The sequence below is a fragment of the Salmo salar genome, chromosome ssa01, assembly GCF_905237065.1.
Source record: "Salmo salar chromosome ssa01, Ssal_v3.1, whole genome shotgun sequence".
Lineage (NCBI taxonomy): Eukaryota > Metazoa > Chordata > Actinopteri > Salmoniformes > Salmonidae > Salmo > Salmo salar.
The window spans coordinates 55,238,807-55,254,348 of record NC_059442.1 but is presented as its reverse complement, the minus strand read 5'-3'; the positions used below and the strand labels follow the sequence as shown (position 1 = coordinate 55,254,348).

The window sequence follows — 15,542 nt, the reverse complement described above, 5'->3', positions numbered from 1 at the left end:
AGCATACAGGTCGCCGTGGTGGGTAGTATATGGAGCTTTGGTGACAAAACGGATGGCACTGTGATAGACTGCATCCAATTTGCTGAGTAGAGTGTTGCTGGCTATTTTGTAAATGACATCGCCGAAGTCAAGGATCGGTAGGATGGTCAGTTTTACAAGGGTATGTTTGGCAGCATGAGTGAAGGATGCTTTGTTGCGAAAAAGGAAGCCGATTCTAGATTTAATTTTGGATTGGAGATGCTTAATGTGTCTGGAAGGAGAGTTTACAGTCTAGCCTGACACCTAGGTATTTGTAGTTGTCCACATATTCTAAGTCAGAACCGTCCAGAGTAGTGATGCTGGACGGGCGGGCAGGTAGCGATCGGTTGAAGAGCATGCATTTAGTTTTACTTGCATTTAGGAGCAGTTGGAGGTTGATTAACAGAGTTGAAAGCCTTGGCCAGGTTGATGAAATATCAAATACAAAATGTAGTAACACTTTTTTGGTTACTACATGATTCACGTGTTATTTCATAGATTGATGGGAGCGATGACAGTATTGTCTCTTATCGATGGCAGTTATGATATCGTTTAGGACCTTGAGCGTGGCCAATTTTATATATATATATAAATAAAGGGAACACTAAAATAACACATCCTAGATCTGAATAAATGAAATAATCTTATTAAATACTTTTTTCTTTACATAGTTGAATGTGCTGACAACAAAATCACACAAAAAGAATCAATAATCCAATTTATCAACCCATGGAGGTCTGGATTTGGAGTCACACTCAAAATTAAAGTGGAAAACCACACTACAGGCTGATCCAACTTTGATGTAATGTCCTTAAAACAAGTCAAAATGAGGCTCAGTAGTGTGTGTGGCCTCCATGTGCCTGTATGACCTCCCTACAACGCCTGGGCATGCTCCTGATGAGGTGGCGGATGGTCTCCTGAGGGATCTCCTCCCAGACCTGGACTAAAGCATCCGCCAACTCCTGGACAGTCTGTGGTGCAACGTGGCGTTGGTGGATGGAGCGAGACATGATGTCCCAGATGTGCTTAATTGGATTCAGGTCTGGGGAACGGGCAGGCCAGTCCATAGCATCAATGCCTTCCTCTTGCAGGAACTGCTGACACACTCCAGCCACATGAGGTCTAGCATTGTCTTGCATTAGGAGGAACCCAGGGCCAACCGCACCAGCATATGGTCTCACAAGGGGTCTGAGGATCTCATCTCGGTACCTAATGGCAGTCAGGCTACCTCTGGCGAGCACATGGAGGGCTGTGCGGCCCCCCAAAGAAATGCCACCCCACACCATGACTGACCCACCGCCAAACCGGTCATGCTGGAGGATGTTGCAGGCAGCAGAACGTTCTCCACGGCGTCTCCAGACTCTGTCACGTCTGTCACATGTGCTCAGTGTGAACCTGCTTTCATCAGTGAAGAGCACAGGGTGCCAGTGGCGAATTTGCCAATCTTGGTGTTCTCTGGCAAATGCCAAACGTCCTGCACGGTGTTGGGCTGTAAGCACAACCCCCACCTTCGGACGTTGTTCCCTCATACCACCCTCATGTAGTCTGTTTCTGACCATTTGAGCAGACACATGCACATTTGTGGCCTGCTGGAGGTCATTTTGCAGGGCTCTGGCAGTGCTCCTCCTTGCACAAAGGCGGAGGTAGCGGTCCTGCTGCTGGGTTGTTGCCCTCCTACAGCCTCCTCCACATCTCCTGATGTACTGGCCTGTCTCCTGGTAGCGCCTCCATGCTCTGGACACTACGCTGACAGACACTGTAAACCTTCTTGCCACAGCTCGCATTGATGTGCCATCCTGGATGAGCTGCACTACCTGAGCCACTTGTGTGGGTTGTAGACTCCGTCTCATGCTACCACTAGAGTGAAAGCACCGCCAGCATTCAAAAGTGACCAAAACATCAGCCAGGAAGCATAGGAACTGAGAAGTGGTCTGTGGTCACCACCTGCAGAACCACTCCTTTTTTGGGGGTGTCTTGCTAATTGCCTATAATTTCCACCTGTTGTCTATTCCATTTGCACAACAGCATGTCAAATGTATTGTCAATCAGTGTTGCTTCCTAAGTGGACAGTTTGATTTCACAGAAGTGTGATTGACTTGGAGTTGTGTTGTTTAAGTGTTCCCTTTATTTTTTTGAGCAGTATATATATATATATATATGACAAAGCCATTGATCACGTAACACCATTTATGAAGACTCAATAGCGCATTTAAGCCAAATACAGTCGGCTAAGATGGCATCTCATGGAGACATAACATGCGCAGTTTGAGCTACCCCAAGAAGTGACGTTGTAGGCAAGCTCAGTGCTTCCCCCTCTCATTGAGTAACTAAAATTGAAGGCCGACCGGGGTACTGCAGGCTGCCATTAGCAACTAAATTATCCCTATAACTTCTTCTGTGTGCTATTTTAAAATAAAATCGGTTCAAGGACATATGTCTGGTGTATTAGAAGATTTCAATTTTTCCATTCACTATAATGGGGGATTCTGTTTTTTGCTAACAATGCCTGCAGTACCGCGGTCGGCCTTGAACTTCAGTGGCTTCACTGAGGCAGACAGTAGTTCTCCCCTTATTCTGTACAATGTTGCCATTAGTGCAGAAGAGGGAGAAGAGACAAGGAAAATAAGTCACTTAGGCCTTGTTTACACAGGCAGACCAATTCTGATCTTTTTTTTTACCATTAATTGGTTTTTTGACCAATCAGATCAGCGCTTTTGCCCATAATTGGGCAAAGGATCATAATTGGGGTGCCTGCGTAAACACACCATTATAGAATAATACATAAAACAGTAAAGACACAACGGGACAGATTACAATTGGAAAACTGCCACTACACTGTCATTACGTAACACAAGCCTTTGTATAAACTCTTCTGCCGTGGTGACATCAGCAGCATGCACCGGCTGGCCAGTGTGCTGGCTGGCTGTGGGTGCTGATGAGAGACAGCTGTGTGTCTGGCCTGGGGGTAGGCAAGGGGGTTCAGGCTGGTTCCTGTGATGTCTATCCCAGTTCAGAGCCAGGCCAGTAGGAGACCAGCAGCCCACCAGCCAGCTCTTTCCTATCTTTAAATGGCGCCGGAGAAGAAGGCTGACATTTTACGTGTGCCCAACCGATTGTGTTTTTTTGTTCGTTTATTTGCATTGTTTGTAAAAAAATTGTTTTACTTATTTTGTACATATGTTGCCGCTACCGTCTCTTATGACCGAAAATAACTTCTGGACATCAGGACTGCGATTACTCACCACGGACTGGCAGAATCCTTATCATCCTTTAACGAGTCCGACGCAAATGATATACAGCTTTCTCGAGAACGGGCCCAGATCCCAGTGATTTGTGTGAAGAGGAGGCGGAGAAGGGGCCAGAGGGCGGGCTGCCTTCTGAGAATTCGTAGGCGATCGAATAAACCCCCACTTCCTTCCATTCTACTAGCAAACATGCAATCTTTGGTGAATAAAATCGATGACCTACATGGAAGACTAAACTAACAACGGGACATTCAAAACTGTAATATCTTATGCGTCACGGAGTCGTGGCTGAACGACGACATTATCAACATACAGCTGGGCTGGTTATACGCTGCACCGGCAGGATAGAAGAGCGGCGTCTGGTAACACAAGGGGCGGCGGACTATGTATTTTTGTAAATAACAGCTGGTGCACGATATCTAAGGAAGTCTCGAGCTATTGCTCGCCTGAGGTAGAGAATCTCATGATAAGTGTAGACCACACCATCTACTTAGAGAGTTTATCTGTATTTTTCGTAGCAGTTTACATACCACCACAGACCGATGCTGGCACTAAGACAGCATTGAATGAGCTGTATTCCGCCATAAGCAAACTAGAAAATGCTCACCGAGAGGCAGCGCTCCTAGTAGCCGGGGACTTAAATGCAGGCAAAATTAAATCTGTTTTACCAAATTTCTATCAGCATGTTAAATGTTCAACCAGAGGGGGAAAAAATAAATAAATAAATAAATAACTCTGGGCCACCTTTACTCCACACACAGAGACGCATACAAAGCTCTCCCCCGCCATCCATTTGGCAAATCTGACCATAATTCTATCCCTCTTGATTCCTGCTTACAAGCAAAAATTAAATCAGGAAGCACCAGTGACTAGATCAATAAAAAAAGCAGTCAGATGAAGCAGATGCTAAGCTACTGGAATGTTTTGCTAGCACAGACTGGAATATGTTCAGGGATCCTTCTGATGGCATCGAGGAGTACACCACATCAGTCATTGGCTTCATCAATAAGCGCATTGATGACGTCATCCCCATAGTGACCGTATGTACATGCCCCAACCAGAAGCCATGGATTACAGGAAACATTTGCACTGAGCTAAAGGCTGCAGCTGCCACTTTCAAGGAGCGGGACTCTTAGCCGGAAGCTTATAAGAATTCCCGCTATGCCCTCGGACGAACCATCAAACAGGCAAAGCGTCAATACAGGACTAAGATTGAATTGTACTACACCGGCTTTGACGCTCGTCGGATGTGGCAGGGCTTGCAAACCATTACAAACTACAAAGGGAAGCACAGCCGAGAGCTGCCCAGTGACACAAGCCTACCAGATGAACTAAACTACTTCTATGCTCGCTTAGAGGCAAATAACACTGAAACATGCATGAGAGCACCAGCTGTTCCAGAAGACTGTGTGATCACACTCTCCACAGCCAATGTGAGTAAGACCTTTAAACAGGTCAACATTCACAAGGACACAGGGCCAGACGGATTACCTGGACGTGTACTGCGAGCATGCGCTGACCAACTGGCAAGTGTCTTCACTAATATTTTCAACCTCTCCCTGTCTGAGTCTGTAATAGCAACATGTTTTAAGCAGACCACCATAGTGCCTGTGCCCAAGCACACTAAGGTAACCTGCCTAAATGACTACTGACCCATAGCACTCACGTCTGTAGCCATGAAGTGCTTTGAAAGGCTGGTCATGGCTCACATCAACACCATTATCCCAGAAACCCTAGACCCACTCCAATTTGCATACCGCCCCCAACAGATCCACAGATGATGCAATCTCTATTGCACCCCACACTGCCCTTTCCCACCTGGACAAAAGGAACACCTATGTGAGAATGCTATTCATTGACTACAGCTCAGCATTCAACACCATAGTGCCCACAAAGCCCATCACTAAGCTAAGGACCCTGGGACTAAGCACATCCCTCTGCAACTGGATCCTGGATTTCCTGACAGGCCGCCCCCAGGTGGTAAGGGTAGGTAACAAAACATCCGGAACACTGATCTTCAACACAAGGGCGCGTGCACAGTCCCCTCCTGTACTCCCTGTTCATTAATGACTGAACGGCCAGGCATGACTCCAACACCATCATTAAGTTTGCCGATGACACAACAGTGGTAGGCCTGATCACCAACAACAACGAGACAGCCTCTCCCTCAACGTGATCAAGACAAAGGAGATGATTGTGGACTACAGGAAAAAGAGGACAGAGCATGCCCCCATTCTTATCGACGGGGCTGCAGTGGAGCAGGTTGAGAGCTTCAAGTTTCTTGGTGTCCACATCACCAACAAACTAACATGGTCCAAGCACACCAAGACAGTTATGAAGAGGGCATGACAAAACCTATTTCCCCTCAGGAGACTGAAAAGATTTGGCATGGGTCCTCAGATCCTCAAAAGGTTCTACAGCTGCACCATCGAGAGCATCCTGACTGGTTGCATCACTTCCTGGTATGGCAACTGCTCAGCAGCCGACCGCAAGGCACTACAGAGGGTAGTGAGAACGGCCCAGTACATTCCTGGGCCCAAGCTTCCTGCCATCCACGACGTCTATACGAGGCGGTGTCAGAGAAAGGCCCTAAAAATGGTCAAAGACTCCAGCCACCCTAGTTATAGACTGCTACCGCATGTCAAGTGGTACCGGAGCACCAAGTCTAGGTCCAAGAAGCTTCTACCCCCAAGCCATAAGACTCCTGAACATCTACCCCCCCCCTTACACCGCTGCTACTCTCTGTTATCCATGCATAGTCACTTTAATAACTCTACCTACATGTACACATTACTTCAACTAACCGGTACCTCCCTGTATGTAGTCTCGCTATTGTTATTTTACTGCTGCTCTTTAGTTACTTTTATTTCTTATCTGTATTTTGTTCAACTGCATTGTTGGTTTGGGGCTCGTAAGTAAGCATTTCACTGTAAGGTTGTATTCGGTGCATGTGACTAATACAATTTTATTTGATTTTTGTATTTCACCGCAGCAATGGAATGCACAAGTCTGCCAAGGTGTGGAGATCAGCCTCCTCTCTTCTCTTCTCTTTCTCTCCTAAAATCTCTCTATTACCTTGCTACCTCTCAGACCCTACTACCTCACCCTCTACCTCATTATCTCCCTAATGTTTCCCTCCCATCTCTCTAATATAGTATTTACTAGAGAGAGAAGGATGGCGATACATGGTGTTCTTCCAGCATGACTGTTCTAAAGGCATGCCAAGAACTTCCTCTCCAAACATAAACACACACAGACACACATGGATGAAGAATAGGATGCCTGCGCTGCAGTGCGTGGCACACAGTTTGGAGGAGCGGTCACTGGACTTGACCTGCCGTAGGACCTCCGTGAGCCAGCGAGCAGGCAGCTGCTGCAGGGTCCGGCTTCCGCTCCAAAAATACACACACATAGGGTTCAGAGGTCACACTCATGAGAGGCTCCTGACTAGCCAAGGCTGAACAGTGAGTAGTGACGTCAAAAACATTTATGAATACATACATGTATATTTACAACATATTATTTGTGTGTAACTGCCAAAATAATGGAAACATTTGAGTAAATGGGGATACAAAATATATTGAACGCATGCGATTCCACAAGTGTGGTTCCTGAGTTAATTAAGCAATTAACATCCCATCATGCTTAGGGTCATGTATAAAAAAATGCTGTGCAGGCCATTATTTTGGCTACCATGGCTATGCCCCCCATAGGATGACAATGCCCCCATCCACAGAGCACAAGTGGTCACTGAATGGTTTGATGAGCATTGAAATGATGTTAAATGCCATGGCTGTCTCAGTCACCAGATCTCAACCCAATTGAACACTTATGGAAGAATCTGGAGCGGCGCCTGAGACAGTGTTTTCCACCACCATCAACAAAACTTCAAATTATGAAAATTCTCGTGGAAGAATGAGGTCTCATCCCTCCAATAGAGTTCCAGACACTTGAATCTATGCTAAGCTAGATTGAAGCTGCTCTGGCTCGAGGTGGCCCAACGCCCTATTAAAAAACTTTATGTTGGTGTTTCCTTTATTTTGGCAGTTACCAGTACGTGGCAGTAAGCTGGATAATACACCCACACAAACACGTCTACTCACAAAAAAATGTAACACTGGCTACGTTGTTGTTGTTGACAGAGTTTAAATCCTCAACAGTAGTCGTGTAATTCGTGTTCCAGACAAATTTAGCAATACGACAACCTTACTCTGTTCCTTAAACTGCTCCCAAACCAGTTCTCATGTCTGTTAATTAAAACTTATTTGGGATAGTTATCCCGCTAGCGGGACAACTTCCGGTGAAACTGGAGGGCGCGTAATTCAAATAAATAATCATAAATATTATGGATTTTAAACATTTAGGTACATATACAGTTGAAGTCAGAAGTTTACATACACTTAGGTTGGAGTCATTAAAACTTGTTTTGTTTTTCAACCACTCCACAAATTTCTTGTTAACAAACTATACTTTTGGAAAGTCGGTTAGGACATCTACTTTGTGCATGACACAAGTCATTTTTCCAACAATTGTTTTTACAGACAGATTATTTCACTTAATCACAATTCCAGTGGGTCAGAAGTTTACATACAGTAAATTGACTGTGCCATGATGTCATGGCTTTAGAAGCTTCCGATAGGCTAATTGACATCATTTGAGTCAATTGGAGGTGTACCTGTGGATGTATTTCAAGGCCTACCTTCAAACTCAGTGCCTCTTTGCTTGACATCATGGGAAAATCAAAATAAATCAGCCAAGAACTCAGGGAAATAAATTGTAGACCTCCACAAGTCTGGTTCATCCTTGGGAGCAATTTCCAAATGCCTGAAGGTACCACGTTCATCTGTACAAACAATAGTACGCAAGTATAAACACCATGGGACCACGCAGCTGTCATACCACTCAGGAAGGAGATGCGTTCTGTCTCCTAGAGATGAACGTAATTTGGTGCAAAAAGTACAAATCAATCCCAGAACAACAGCAAAGGACCTTGTGAAGATGCTGGAGGAAACTGATACAAAAGTATCTAAATCCACAGTAAAACGAGTCCTATATCGACATAACCTGAAAGGCCGCTCAGCAAGAAAGAAGCCACTGCTCCAAAACGGCCATAAAAAAGCCAGACTACGGTTTGCAACTGCATACGGGGACAAAGATTGTACTTTTTGAAATAATGTCCTCTGGTCTGATGAAATAAAAATAGAACCGTTTGGCCATAATGACCATCGTTATATTTGGAGGAAAAAGGGGGAGGCTTGCAAGCCGAAGAACACCATCCCAACCGTGAAGCACGGGGGTGGCAGCATCATGTTGTGGGGGTGCTTTGCTACAGGAGGGACTGGTGCACTTCACAAAATAGATGGCATCATGAGGACTGAAAATTATGTGGATATATTGAAGCAACATCTCAAGACATCAGTCAGGAAGTTAAAGCTTGGTCGCAAATGGGTCTTCCAAATGGACAATGACCCCATGCATACTTCCAAAGTTGTGACAAAATGGCTTAAGGGTAACAAAGTCAAGGTATTGGAGTGGCCATCACAAAGCCCTGACCTAAATCCTATAGAAGATTTGTGGGCAGAACTGAAAAGCATATGCGAGCAAGGAGGCCTACAAACCTGATTCAGTTACACTAGCTCTGTCAGGAGGAATGGGCCAAATTCACCCAACTTATTGTGGGAAGCTTGTGGAAGGCTACCCACAATGTTTGACCCAAGTTAAACAATTTAAAGGCAATGCTACCAAATACTAATTGAGTGTATGTAAACTTCTGACCCACTGGGAATGTGATGAAAGAAAGAAATCAATCAAGCCTTCTCTATTACTCTATTATTTCACATTCTTAAAATAAAGTGGTGATCCTAACTGACCTAAGACAGGGAATGTTTACTAGGATTAAATGTCAGGAATTGTGAAAAACTGAGTTTAAATGTATTTGGCTAAGGTGTATATAAACTTCCGACTTCAACTGTATGCGTCTTAGATTGGCTGAAAGTTTAAACTCTTGTTAATCTAATTTTTTCCTACCAGATCTATTTTGTTGTATTCTCCTACATTAAGTTATCATTTTAACAAACTTCAACGTGTTTTCTTTCCAATGGTACCAATTATATGCATATCCTGGCTTCAGGGCCTGAGCTACAGGCAGTTTACTTTGGGCACATCATTCAGGCAGGAAATGGAGAAGAAAGGGGCCTATCCCTAACAGGTCAAGGAAACTGATTTTGTGCCATAGAGCGAGGCACTGAACCTGAAAAGCTTTGGAGAAGCGTATGCATACATATGCTGAATAGAGAAATAATCAAAATGCCTGAATGATTTGATGAGGGCAATGTTCTTGTGGGTTAGTGTCGGAACTAGGGAGTGTGTACGTGTGCATGTGTGTGTGTGTGTGTGTGTTGGGCCTGTGTTTGGAGGGAGAGCGTTGGGGTGGAAACAGCAGTCCTGATGGTATGCACGGAGCTGGGTTATAGGGTGTTGATTGTGGGGTGCTTAACTGCCCGCCTTTTGAAGCTCAGTTTTGTTTCTGGGGTGGTATGTTCCACTGGGCTCTGGGAGATGGCAGTGTGTGTGTGTGGGTGTGTGTGTGTGTGTGCGCGCCTTGCCCTTCACCCATCCTCCACAGTGGATTGCTTGATCTGGCCAGCTTGGTCCACTGCCCCTTGTAAAACAAAACAGCACATTTCTCCCTAGCTGCCGCCTGCGCCTCCCAAGTGTGCGCTTTGGTACTGATGTGGATAGAGCGCGTGTGCACGTACACACACGTCCTCTCGCTCACTCACCAGCACAGCATGTCGGTGAGATGTACAAAGCCCACGTAGGCCAGCTTAAAGGCCTCTCGGTGACGAGACTGGAGGAGCTGCTGACTGACCCACTCCAACTGAAATAGGTGAGAGGGGTACAGAAAGAGAGGGAGACAAAAAGAGAGGGACGGGGGTATGGGAACATAACACGGTCAAATTCCTCTGGATGAGTTACAAGTGGGTAGGTAAACAAGCATACAAAAGTTATAGTAATGATTGACAGATTTCAATATCATTAAATCGGGTTCATTGTCAGTAATTAGTTACTATATATGATTACATGTGGTGATGTAATTAACTTCTAGAACATCAACACAGCCCACGTGTGTTTCTGTAGTTAGTCAACATGTGGGGGTGTTCCAGGTGAGGTAGAGCAGGGTGGAGCTGGCTGAGGCCTTTGTGCTCTGTCATTACACTGTGGCATCACTACCACAGGCTGGGCCCAGGCGCCGTGCCAGGCTGGGGTGGCACAGGGGGCACAGGGAGGGACATAGATCTGTGGGAGTGAGAATGGAATACTTTGAGAGTTCCACATACCCTCTTGAGTTTCATCACACAACCTGGCTGGACTTATCCCCTGTAAAAAGGCGGAGATTTGGACAGGCATCTTTCAGCACTGCCCTGAATAAGGACTCCAGTCTGCTCTCCTTGTCACATATTTATAAAGCAGACACACACACTACAAAATAACACTCACCAACAACCTACCGCCACCCATCACCCCAGGCCAACATGATTTTAAATCGTTTTTGTTTTTTCAAGTAATACATTTCAAATGTCACGTCTCACTGTAATATGCTAAGTTTGACACATATTTCACCATCCTAGTTTAATTTAATGAATAGTATGTATTCCGCTCTTTCTCTGGGATGGATGCACGAATGGTTTGACTTCTACACTACAGCACCTATGGACTTTTCCTGGTCTGCACTGTCCCTGAATCTTGACCCTTACTTAAGTTGTCCTGCGGTTAACATTGTATATTCCACATTCACAAGGTCAATGTTGAGTATTTTCTAATGTCTTACTCCCTTGATTGCCCTGCTCTCTTCTTAGCCCGTTACATAATCCCCCTGGGGTTCCAGTCAATGGCATCAGATCAACAACAACAACAGTAGCAGTAGTAGCATCAGCAGCAGCTTTCCCTCCTTAAGGCTCTTAAACCCGCCACAACGCCAGGCCGCGAGGCCCGGCAGCCAACCCAGTTGTCAGGAGGAAAAGCTGCTATTTGGGTCACTGACACAGCCCTATGTAATTAGGACTTTGGGAAACAGCGTCTCCGTTCACGGACGCTTTTCTGGGAAATGGGTGCATTGCAAACAGGAAGTGTCCTGTCTAAATTAAGTTCCCCCATCAACCAGGAACCCGAGTGGAACTTTAACGATTACACAAATGCCTTACACCTTAAATAACTGCCCCCCCTCTCTTCCACATGCCACAGCCCAGCTCAGCACCGCACAGCGGTTTGGTCACTGCCCTCCCTGAGTAACTTTCACTAGGGTTTTACTGCAGTGAGGTCAGCTCTGTCCTCAGGTTGCACTCTAGACTCAGGGTTGTTACTGAGTGGGTCCGATGGAACAGTCATTGGGTTGGTACTGCAGTGGTTAAATTGGTAATGCACTGCAATACAGTAGGGTGCAGGTGGGTAAGCCCAAAGGTTGGGGCAATAGGGTCAGATGGGTTGATGGGGCCTGAACTTGTTGGGTTTGTCACCCCAGGGTTGGGTCTACTTTTTTTTTTAAGTTCATGGAGTATGTATGTACTACTCAAAAGGGCAACTCCAGCACTTTTCAACCTCACATTCATTATCTCGAGCACCAAACCGGTGTCTACATATGTGAAATTAACGCATTTCTATGTTTTGTCGGAAAAAAAATATAGCAAAAAAAATGTCTAACCAATTACATTTTCAAACACTATGAGATACACGGTGATGTGGAGAGCAAAGAAATAGCCTCCCTCTGGCTAGAAACTCGTTGCATGTTTTGAAAAATCTATTTTTTGTATTACTTTTAATCCTACCCTGTGAGTTACATATAAGCATTTTTTTAGAACCTTCTTATCTTAATAACCTCAGATCATAGAAACGTGCCATTTTCACATACGTAGACACTGGTTTGGTGCTCGAGATAATGAATGAGGTTGAAAAGTGGCGGAGTTGTCCTTTAAGAGGATGCGACGCTTGAGTTTGACAGTTTACGCCAACGATTCTCAACTGGTGGCTCGCGACAGGAGGTTTTGAATTGGTTGCGTGTGAGGGAAAAAAAATGAAAAAAAATAAACAAATCATTGTTTTGATGACGAAAAATACCCCAGTATGAATTTAAAATGACTAAACCAGGTAGAAAGTGATTCAATAATTTTTATCTCTGAACTACATTTCCTCAATCCCGTTATTTTCAACATAAAGCTATTAGCAGAGCTACAGTATTTTATTTTTTTAAGTGGTTTATTTTGTGGGTTCAAAACAGTGAGCTTATTAACATTCTTCATCAAGAATATGGGCAAAATGATTGACAATGAAAAAAAGGTGGGAATGTTGTTGCCTTGGTATATAATTGTTACATTTACTATAACATTAAAAATAGTTTTCCAGATTGCATTTTGGCGATGTGAAAATTGGGTCACGACTGAGACAACCTGGTTCAAATTTGGGTCCTGAGGCAAAACCAGTTGAGAACCACAGCTTCCCCCTCACCTTTGTTCCTGTTCCTTTTATAAATGTGTTTGGGAAACATGACCCACACAATAACAGATACTATCAACAATCCTAAAATGCTGAGAGAGAGCGAGAACGCATGAGAAAGAGAGGGAGAGTCACAGCACCTAGTTGAGCCTCAGTAAGACACTGCCCCCCATCTTAAAGCTAATTTCTCTAGTCTAGCTTAGAACAAATTGGCCTCTCCAAATGTCCAGAAGCAAGACTGAAGTCTCCACTGTAGACCAAACTGTCCATCTATTCCAGGCCAGGCCAAACAAACACTACAGCTGTGAAAACATGGAGGACCTTGGATTCACACCAGCTCACTAGTGGTCTATCACACACACAACCCCTCTTAAGATGGAGGAGACATATCCCAGAATGCCCCCCAGGGTAAAAATGCTTTATCTCCTGGCTCCGTTTACTGTATCTGTCTACCATCTGAAGCCCAGGCAGTGCCGTGAATATGAAGGATTAAATACCATCGGCCAGCCGCCGTGACTAATCATTACCATTGCTACGGTGCAGAAACATCTGCCACGTCACCATGGAAAAGGAGTGTGCTGGCGAAGGCCACGGGAGGTTGACGGCACGCGTGTTGGAAAGATGTCTTGCGCCGTCATAAATAAAACAAACTCACGCGCGTAGTAGCATTGACTGAGCGTGCCATCTCTGTGGTAGGTTAGAAAGCGTTTGTCTGTCCAGGAAAGACCAGAACCACTCCACAAAACACAGAACTGGACTGAATCCGTCGCACTGACATTTAAACACTACCACATAGAGAAGAGAGAGAGAGAGAGAGAAAGAGAGAAAAGGAAAGACAGCGAGAGAAAGAGCTACCATTAAAAAAAAAAGACTAAAGCCAGTAGGAGTACGGTTGAGGACAGTGGTGTCACTCCATCACAGGTGAAGGATCTTTTAAACAAACAAAAAGAGTTGTACAAGCAGCTGTTACAACAATAAAATTGTTTCAAGTGTAGTGTCCAAACACTGGTGGAGTCAACTAATAAAATGATGATCTGACCAGAGAGGTCCAGGACCTTAAGCACAGTTCGCAGTTCTCCCAGGTTCAGCTTGATGACTTTAAAAACAGGAAAAAAGCAAGATGACAATCTGTAAGGCACTGGGAGAGGACATTAGTTCTGTATGTGAACCCATGATAACAATGAAGGAAAAATCGGATTATCTAGAGGAACAATCAAGGCAGGGCAACATTGTCGTGGTTGGAATTGCAGACCTGGACGGAATTAAGACCTGGACGGAGTCTGAGGACAAAGTGAGGGAAATGATCACTGAGAAACTGAAGATGGACCACAGGAAAATTGACGTTGAGCGCACCCACAGGACTAGACAACCTACACACAAAACCCCATAATGAAAAAGCGAACAGGTTTAGATTTTTTTGTGAACAGGACAACAAGCCAACAAGTCTCTGATCAGTCTCCTCCTTGCCCGGTCATCCAGTTTGGAGGGACGGCCTGATCTATGCAGGGTCTGGGTGGTGTCATACGCCTTCCACTTCTCAATAATGGTCTTAACTGCGCTCCAATAGATAGACAAAGCCTTTTAAATTGTTTTATATCCATCCCCTGATTTGTGCCTTTCCACAACTTTATCTCGTAGATCCTTTGAAAGTACCTTTCCACCCGTAGTGGATTCTTTGCTTTGAATTGCACTACTACGCCTCTATGAACAACTGCTTTTATTCTGAACTAATCCAAGTCACTACAATTGATCTCATTTTTTTTTTTTTTTATTCACTTGGATATTGGGGTTTACTGTGTGTAAATAAAGCAGTAAAAAGTCTAATTTTATGTGTTTTCATTTCAGGCTGTAAGGCAACAAAAGGTGAACATTTTGAAAGGGGGTGGTGACTTTCTACACCCACTGAATTAACATAATTAAAAAAATAATAATAAAATAAATTTAAAAAAAATTAAAAAAAATCGGCGATATCACCCTCTGTGGTGAAAGGAGGCAGAGCTAGAACGGTGTTTGTCAGACCATGAGACATCTCACAAAATCGTATGTAGCATCCGAACGATTTGGCCTACAAACTACCCTCTGTGGAAAGATGAGACTCATGCGCACGATGGTCTTCTCCGTTTTACTCTAGGATGCCTACAAGCCTCATCTGAAGATTACTGGTACTTTTTTTTTTTATGTATGGAAGTATACTGTACTACTCCCTTTACAGAACAGCGCAAGCTGGCTCTAACCAGAATAGAAAAAGGAGTGGGAGGCCCCAGTGCACAACTGAGCAAGAGGACAAGTACATTAGAGTGTCTGGTTTGAGAAACAGATACCTCAAGTCTTCAACTGGCAGCTTCATTAAATAGTACCCGCAAAACACCAGTCTTAACGTCAATAGTGAAGAGGCGACCCTGGGATGCTGGCCTTCTAGGCAGAGTTCCTCTGTCCAGTGTCTGTTTTTTTTTTTACCATCTTAATCTTTTATTTTTATTGGCCAGTCTGAGATACGGCTGTTCCTTTACTCTGCCTAGAAGGCCAGCATCCCGGAGTCGCCTCTTAGCTAAGAGTTGAGGAAAGAATGACTGGATTGCTTCTTGTTTTTATAAGAAACAATAATTCTAAATTGTTTGCATTGTAAACTTACACACAGCACTGGCACACGCAATTATCCCACCAGACATACCTACAGGGGTCTTTTCACAGTCCCCAGGTAAAGAACAAATTCAACGAAACATACAGTATTATACAGAGCCATCATATAGCACAAGTGAACAGCAAATCTGGTTTAAAAAATAAAAAAAA

General features: G+C 44.4%; 1 long non-coding RNA gene across 2 annotated transcripts in view; it reads right to left on the bottom strand.

The window, feature by feature from the left end:
* Positions 1–15,049, bottom strand: part of LOC123743401 (uncharacterized) — a 40,910-nt gene extending 25,861 nt beyond the window's left edge. For both annotated transcript variants that reach the window (XR_006770171.1, XR_006770170.1), the window contains exons 1-2: positions 10,347–15,049; positions 10,046–10,143 (exon numbers count right to left, since the gene is read on the bottom strand). This is a non-coding gene — a long non-coding RNA (uncharacterized lncRNA). The remainder of the gene's footprint in view (positions 1–10,045; positions 10,144–10,346) is intronic.
* Positions 15,050–15,542: the final 493 nt, after the last annotated feature.